Below are 7,730 nucleotides of genomic sequence, written 5' to 3'. Positions count from 1 at the left end.
CTGCTGGTCGGTGTAACATGAATGGGCATCTCCAGACATCTTAGGTAAATTGATTAAATACGCAGTATATTCTTAGAGATACCTTCAGTTCAGTTCAGTTCAGTTCAGTTCAGTCGCTCAGTCGTGTCCAACTCTTTGCGACCCCATGAATTGCAGCACGCCAGGCCTCTCTGTTCATCACCAACTCCCGGAGTTCACTCAGACTCACGTCCATTGAGTCAATGATGCCATCCAGCCATCTCATCCTCTGGCGTCCCCTTGTCCTCCTGCCCCCAATCCTTCCCAGCATCAGAGTCTTCTCCAATGAGTCAAGTCTTCTCATGAGGCGGCCAAAGTACTGGAGTTTCAGCTTTAGCATCATTCCTTCCAAAGAGCACCCAGGGCTGATCTCCTTCAGAATGGACTGGTTGGAACTCCTTGCAGTCCAAGGAACTCTCAAGAGTCTTCTCCAACACCACAGTTCAAAAGCATCAATTCTTCGGCGCTCAGCTTTCTTCACAGTCCAACTCTCACATCCATATGTGACCACTGGAAAAACCATAGCCTTGACTAGACGGACCTTTGTTGGCAAAGTAATGTCTCTGCTTTTGAATATGCTATCTAGGTTGGTCATAACTTTTCTTCCAAGGAGTAAGCGTCTTTTAATTTCATGGCTGCAGTCACTATCTGCAGTGATTTTGGAGCCCCCCAAAATAAAGTCTGACACTGTTTCCACTGTTTCCCCATCTATTTCCCATGAAGTGATGGGACCAGATGCCATGATCTTCGTAATTTATTTTAATTAAAGAAAAGACTCCTGCTAGATGGCCTTTTGGTGGGGGGCTGGGCGGGGGGGGGGAATTTATGGATGGTATTTTGAAAGGCAAATCATACAGCTCCCGCAGGTTGAGATTCAACAGACTCACCAGTGAAGCCCATTATACCCATGAGAGTTCTGGGGAGGAATGGGAAAAACTGCTGTGTTGAAGCTGCAGAAAATCTAATCCAGGAGACGAAACACACAGACAGATGGAAAGAGAAATAACAATAGAAGGCAGCAGAGGACAAGAGTCCAAGCAGTGATGCAGGCAATCAATAGTGTGTAAATTTGGAAAAGACAGAGAGACTGTTTCAAAGGGGCCAAGAAACCTTTCCTGACCCGTCTCTGGCTGTCCCTCCTCCTTCTGTCCCTCTGCAGCACTTTGGGTTTCTCTTAGAGTCACCAGTGCACTTAGCTCTTTGTAACGAGGTGGAGAAACTATCACACTCTTTCTTAATAGCTGGCACCAGAATTCCTCAGGAGGATAGAAGCATCTAGGTTTGGAAAATTAGGTGTAATGGAATAGGTTGGAGAGCGCTGGAAGCAGAGTTGAGACTTGAGGACCTGGATGTTGGAGGAGGGGAAATTTACTGGTTTTTAAGACTAGGAGAATTTGAGATTGGGGGTGGGGATGCAATCTGGGATGGAGTGAGTGAGGAAACAAGAGGGAGGGAGGGAAGAGGGACCAGGGAGAGAGCAGCTTGCAGCCCGCAGAGAGCTGTGATTCCTCCCCACAATTACCTACATCTCCAGTGACTGCTTCTAAACCCAGGCAGCTTTGTGTGAGTGCCTTTGATGGGAAAAGCAGGAACAGGCTGAGTTTCATTTTAGCATTGTGCAGAACAGATTAGATGTAAGGGGGTGGAAGTTATCCAGTTCTTGAAAGGGCTCTATACTTTTCACCGTCCAGGTGAAGACTGAGGGTTCAAACCAAGTTTACCGAGATCGTTCAGAGGCAGACTTCCGAGTTATTTCTCCAATTCCTTTCTCTTTTTTGCCTAGTCCTTCTTTTCCAACTTACAGTACCTGACATATAGTAGGTACTCCATAAATATCTGTTGTACTGAATCAAATATAAATATGCTACATCGTTTGTGCTGTCAGGGTACCTAAAATTGAGTGAAGACAACACAAATGCATTTCACACATAAAAGTAAATCTAATCCTAACAATTCTGAGAAGGCTATAAATATCCACTAATAGGCCTAACACGTCTTTGTTTTTCAGTATCCTTCAAGATTTTGCTCACATTTCATCCTCCAGAAGCCTACCTGGATTTTCAGTTATGTGTCCTGTCTCTGAAATCTTATGACATTTCCTACCTATATCAGCAAATGTGACACTTGATCACTTATTTTTCAATGGATAGCTTGCCTTTTTCATTACATACTACAGTTCCTGAGGGCAGAAAGTGAGGCCACACTTGCTGAGGGCTGAGTACATACAGTACCTTATATACACAGCTAGCTCTTTAGTTGATTGTTACTGATAATATGTGTCCTACATCATGTTCTCAGAAACTTGAGAATTTAGTATGTGCTTGGCAAGTATTAGTACTGAATAACTATTTGCTGAATTGAGTTGAATTGTTGGGTAGTATGAACATCTGAAAATATAAAATTCTTAGATATCACATTCTCATACCAAAAATCCCAGAAAATTAGGAAGGAATCAAATATAATTCTTGTTAAGCTATAATTTGTCTTCCTATTGCTTTGGGGCATGTAATTTAGGCTTTCCACTTCAAAAGCTATTCTGATTTCTTGGCCAAAAATTTTACATGGATACTTTGAGGTTAAGAATAAAGATACATGGCATTTTGAGGCTGGCAGGCACCATAAGATCACGTGCTCTAATCCAGGTGAAATGTGAGTTCAGAGGGCTGCACAGATTGCCTTATGCTTCTGGAGTCTGCTGCAGAGCTTACCTAGTTTCCACGTGTCCTGCTTTCAGGTTCAGTGGTCTTTCTGGGGCACTAAGTTTAGTTGTCAGAATAGCATTTCTTCTAAATGTATTTATTATTAATGCACTATAGTAAGTCCCTGGGGTAGAATAAGCCTCATCATTATAGCTAGTAAGTCAGTCTGAAGCAATCTGATATTCCTGTAAAACTGAATAAATTTTGTCATAAAGTATCCTTGGGCTCACTGCCTTCTGAGATGGCATCATCTCATTTGCCCTATATTAAAAAAAAATCCATAAATGAGCCCTTCTGTATGGACATTCATTATAACTTAGCTTTATTGATTCTTTTATAGTGCCGTTAATTACAGGAACCACAAAAACCTTCAATTAGATTAAAGCCATAATAAATAAGATGAGTAATACTTATTCTGCTCTGTATATTGTTTTTGTGATAAACTGATGTTTATCTTTTCAGACATTGCTACATTAACATTTTATAAAATAATTATATCAAAAATTTAATTTTTAAAGCAAAAACATTTTAATATTTTCTAATAACTAATGGCCTCCCTGGTGGCTCAGATGGTAAAGAATATGCTTACAATGCAGGAGACTCGAGTTTGATCTTTGGGTTGGGAAGGTCCCCTGGAGAATAAAATGGCTACCCACTAGCGTTCTCGCCTAGAGAATTTCATGGACAGAGGAGCCTAGCAGACTACAGTCCATGGGGTCACAAAGAGTCAGACACTACTGAGCAACTAACACTTTCTAATGATCTTAACAGCTCCAATACTTTGGCCACCTGATGTGAAGAGCCAGCTCATTGGAAAAGACCCTGATGCTGGGAAAAATTGAAAGCAAAAGGGGAAGAAGGCAGCAGAGAATGAGATGGTTAAATACCATCACTGACTTCAACGGACATGAACCTGAGCAAACTCCAGGAGAGAGTGAAGGACAGGGAAGCCTGGTGTGCTACAGTCTATGAGGTCACAAAGAATCGGACATGACTTAGCAACTGAACAACAACCAATCATTATTAATCCTCACGACAACCCTATGAAGTGTACATTAGGATCATCGTGACTTACAGGTAAGAAATCAAAGCTTAAAGAAATTCAGTGTCATGCTTAAGATCCCACAAGAGGGAAAGCTGTGATTAAGTGAGATAATATTAATGTACCTAGCACATGCTGAACAGATAATGTATTGAATAAATGCAAGTGAAAAAGACAGTGTGAAGTGAAAATAAGTGAAAGAAAAGAGGAAGCTGCTGTGAGGTTAGTATATAAAATATGTGTTATAAGTTTCAGTATATAATACACATATGACTGAAATTTGATTCTGGGCTTCCTAACAGTCAAAGGGAGAAATATAATCAGTTATATAAGTAATAAATAACCTGGCTTAAGAGAAGTATAATATCTGTAGAGCTGAGGGCCCTTTTTCAAGATGAAATATTTAATTTAGCCTGGACCTTGGAGGATGAGACAAAGTCATTACTGGATGCTGTTAGAAGCCTTGGAGGAGTGATAGCCAAACCTGAGTGGAGTGGAGAAGCCTGCTGCTGCTACTGCTGCTGCTAAGTAGCTTCAGTCGTGTCCGACCCTGTGCAACCCCATAGACGGCAGCCCACCAGGCTCCACCATCCCTGGGATTCTCCAGGCAAGAACACTGGAGTGGGTTGCCATTTCCTTCTCCAATGCATGAAAGTGAAAAGTGAAAGTGAAGTTGCGCAGTCATGTCTGACTCTTTGCGATCCCATGGACTGCAGCCTACCAGGCTCCTCCGTCCATGGGATTTTCCAGGCAAGAGTGCCATTGCCTTCTCTGGGAAAAGCCTGAGTTGCCCTGGAAGGAGGCAGAGCAAGGATTAAGAAGTTGGAGAGGTGTGCTAGAAGGGAAATATTATGGAAGATGAAGCAGAGGATTATGTTCCATGGGAGGCCTGAAGGACACAACGTTCACCTAAATCATTAAGAATGTACTACAAAGCGGGGTATCTATCACCAACAAGTGCAGGCCACGGCTCAAAACAGGTGAGCGGTCCCTTAATAGCCACAGGCATGATGGGGCTTCTCCCAAGTAATAGAGACCAACTGAGAGTGTTTACTGGTTGGGGCATAGACTTGGATTACTGTGATATTGAATGGTTTGCCTTGGAAACGAACAGAGATCATTCTGTTGTTTTTGAGATTGCATCCAAGTATTGCATTTTGGATTCTTTTGTTGACCATCATGGCTACTCCATCTCTTCTAAGGCATTCCTGCCTGCAGTAGTAGGCAAAATGGTCATCTGAGTTAAATTCACCCATTCCAGTCCATTTTTTCGGTGATTCCTAGAATGTTGACTTCAATTCTTGCCATCTCCTGTTTGACCACTTCCAATTTGCCTTGATTCATGGACCTAACATTCCAGGTTCCTATGCAATATTGCTCCTTATATCATCGGATCTTGCTTCTATCATCAGTCACATCCACAACTGGGTATTGTTTTTGCTTTGGCTCCATCCCTTCATTCTTTCTGGAGTTATTTCTCCACTGATCTCCAGTAGCATATTGGGCACCTACTGACCTGGGGAGTTCCTCTTTCAGTATCCTATCATTTTGCCTTTCATACTGTTCATGGGGTTCTCAAGGCAAGAATACTGAAGTGGTTTGCCATTCCCTTCTCCAGTGGACCACATTCTGTCAGAGAAACACCAGTTTCCAATCAAGAAACACCAGGAGTAACAGGCAAATATAGCCTTGGAATATGGAATGAAGCATGGCAAAGGCTAATAGAATTTGCCAAGAGAACGCACTGGTCATAGCAAACACCCTCTTCCAACAACACAAGAGAAGACTCTACACATGGACATCACCAGATGGTCAGCACTGAAATCAGACTGATTATATTCTTTGCAGCCAAAGATGGAGAAGCTCTATACAGTCAGCAAAAACAAGACCGGGAGCTGACTGTGGCTCAGATCATGAACTCCTTATTGCCAAATGCAGACTGAAATTGAAGAAAGTAGGGAAAACCACTAGACCATTCAGGTATGACCTAAGTCATATCCCTTAGGATTATACAGTGGAAGGGAGAAATAGACTTAAGGGACTAGATCTGATAGAGTGCCTGGTGAACTATGGAATGAGGTTCGTGACATTGTCCAGGAGACAGGGATCAAGACCATCCCCATGGAAAAGAAATGCAAAGAAGCAAAATGGCTGTCTGAGAAGGCCTTACAAATAGCTGTGAAAAGAAGAGAAGTGAAAAGCAAAGGAGAAAAGGAAAGATATAAGCATCTGAATGCAGAGTTCCAAAGAATAGCAAGAAGAGATTCGAAAGCCTTCCTCAGCAATCAATGCAAAGAAATAAAGGAAAACAACAGAATGGGAAAGACTAGAGATCTCTTCAAGAAAATTAGAGATACCAAGGGAACATTTCATGCAAAGATGGTCTCAATAAAGGACAGATGTGGTATGGACCCAACAGAAGCAGAAGGTATTAAGAAGAGGTGGCAAGAATACACAGAAGAACTGTACAAAAAAGATGTTCATGACCAAGATGATCACGATGGTGTGATCACTCACCTAGAGCCAGACATCCTGGAATGTGAAGTCAAGTGGGCCTTAGAAAGCATCACTATGAACAAAGCTAGTGGAGGTGATGGAATTCCAGTTGAGCTATTTCAAATCCTGAAAGATGATGCTGTGAAAGTGCTGCACTCAATATGCCAGCAAATGTGGAAAATTCAGCAGTGGCCACAGGACTGGAAAAGGTCAGTTTTCATTCCAATCCCAAAGAAAGGCAATGCCAAAGAATGCTCAAACTACCGCACAATTGCTCTCATCTCACATGCTAGTAAAATAATGCTTAAAATTCTCCAAGCCAGGCTTCAGCAATATGTGAACCATGAACTTCCAGATGCTCAAGCTGGTTTTAGAAAAGGCAGAGGAACCAGAGATCAAATTGCCAACATCCACTGGATCATGGAAAAAGCAAGAGAGTTCCAGAAAAACATCTATTTCTGCTTGATTGACTATGCCAAAGCCTTTGACTGTGTGGATCACAAGAAACTGGAAAATTCTGGAAGAGATGGGAATACCAGACCACCTGACCTGCCTCTTGAGAAACCTATATGCAGGGCAGGAAGCAACAGTTAGAACTGGACATGGAACAACAGACTGGTTCCAAATAGGAAAAGGAGTACGTCAAGGCTGTATATTGTCACCCTGCTTATTTAACTTATATGCAAAGTACATCATGAGAAACGCTGGGCTGGAAGAAACACAAGCTGGAATCAAGATTGCCAGGAGAAATATCAATCATCTCAGATATGCAGATGACACCACCCTTATGGCAGAAAGTGAAGAGGAACTAAAAACCCTCCTGATGAAAGTGAAAGAGGAGAGTGAAAAAGTTGGCTTAAAGCTCAGAAAACGAAGATCATGGCATCTGGTCCCATCACTTCATGGGAAATAGATGGGGAAACAGTGGAAACAGTGTCAGACTTTATTTTGGGGGGCTCCAAAATCACTGCAGATGGTAACTGCAGTCATGAAATTAAAAGATGCTTACTCCTTGGAAGAAAAGTTATGAGCAACCTAGATAGCATATTCAAAAGTAGAGACATTACTTTGCTGACTAAGGTCTGTTTAGTCAAGGCTATGGTTTTTCCAGTGGTCATGTATGGATGTGAGAGTTGGACTGTGAAGAAAGCTGAGTGCCAAAGAATTGATGCTTTTGAACTGTGGTGTTGGAGAAGACTCTTGAGAGTCCCTTGGACTGCAAGGAGTTCCAACCAGTCCATTCTAAAGACGATCAGCCCTTAGGTGTTCTTTGGAAGGAATGATGCTAATGCTGAAACTCCAGTACTTTGGCCACCTCATGTGAAGAGTTGACTCATTGGAAAAGACTCTGATGCTGGGAGGGATTGGGGGCAGGGGGAGAAGGGGATGACAGAGGATGAGATGGCTGGATGGCATCATCGACTCGATGGACGTGAGTCTGAGTGAACTCCGGGAGATGGTGATGGACAGAGAGG

General features: G+C 42.4%; 1 protein-coding gene across 1 annotated transcript in view; it reads left to right on the top strand.

Moving 5' to 3' along the window:
* JAK1 (Janus kinase 1) overlaps nt 3,702–7,730 on the top strand; it is a 148,336-nt gene continuing 144,307 nt past the window's right edge. The window contains exon 1 of the mRNA XM_018045134.1: nt 3,702–3,794. The gene's annotated coding sequence lies outside the window, so the exon portion shown is untranslated. The remainder of the gene's footprint in view (nt 3,795–7,730) is intronic.

The sequence above is a fragment of the Capra hircus genome, chromosome 3 (assembly GCF_001704415.2).
Source record: "Capra hircus breed San Clemente chromosome 3, ASM170441v1, whole genome shotgun sequence".
Classification (NCBI taxonomy): Eukaryota; Metazoa; Chordata; class Mammalia; order Artiodactyla; family Bovidae; genus Capra; species Capra hircus.
Note: the sequence above shows the minus strand (reverse complement) of the source record. Positions and strands in the feature narration are given on the sequence as shown.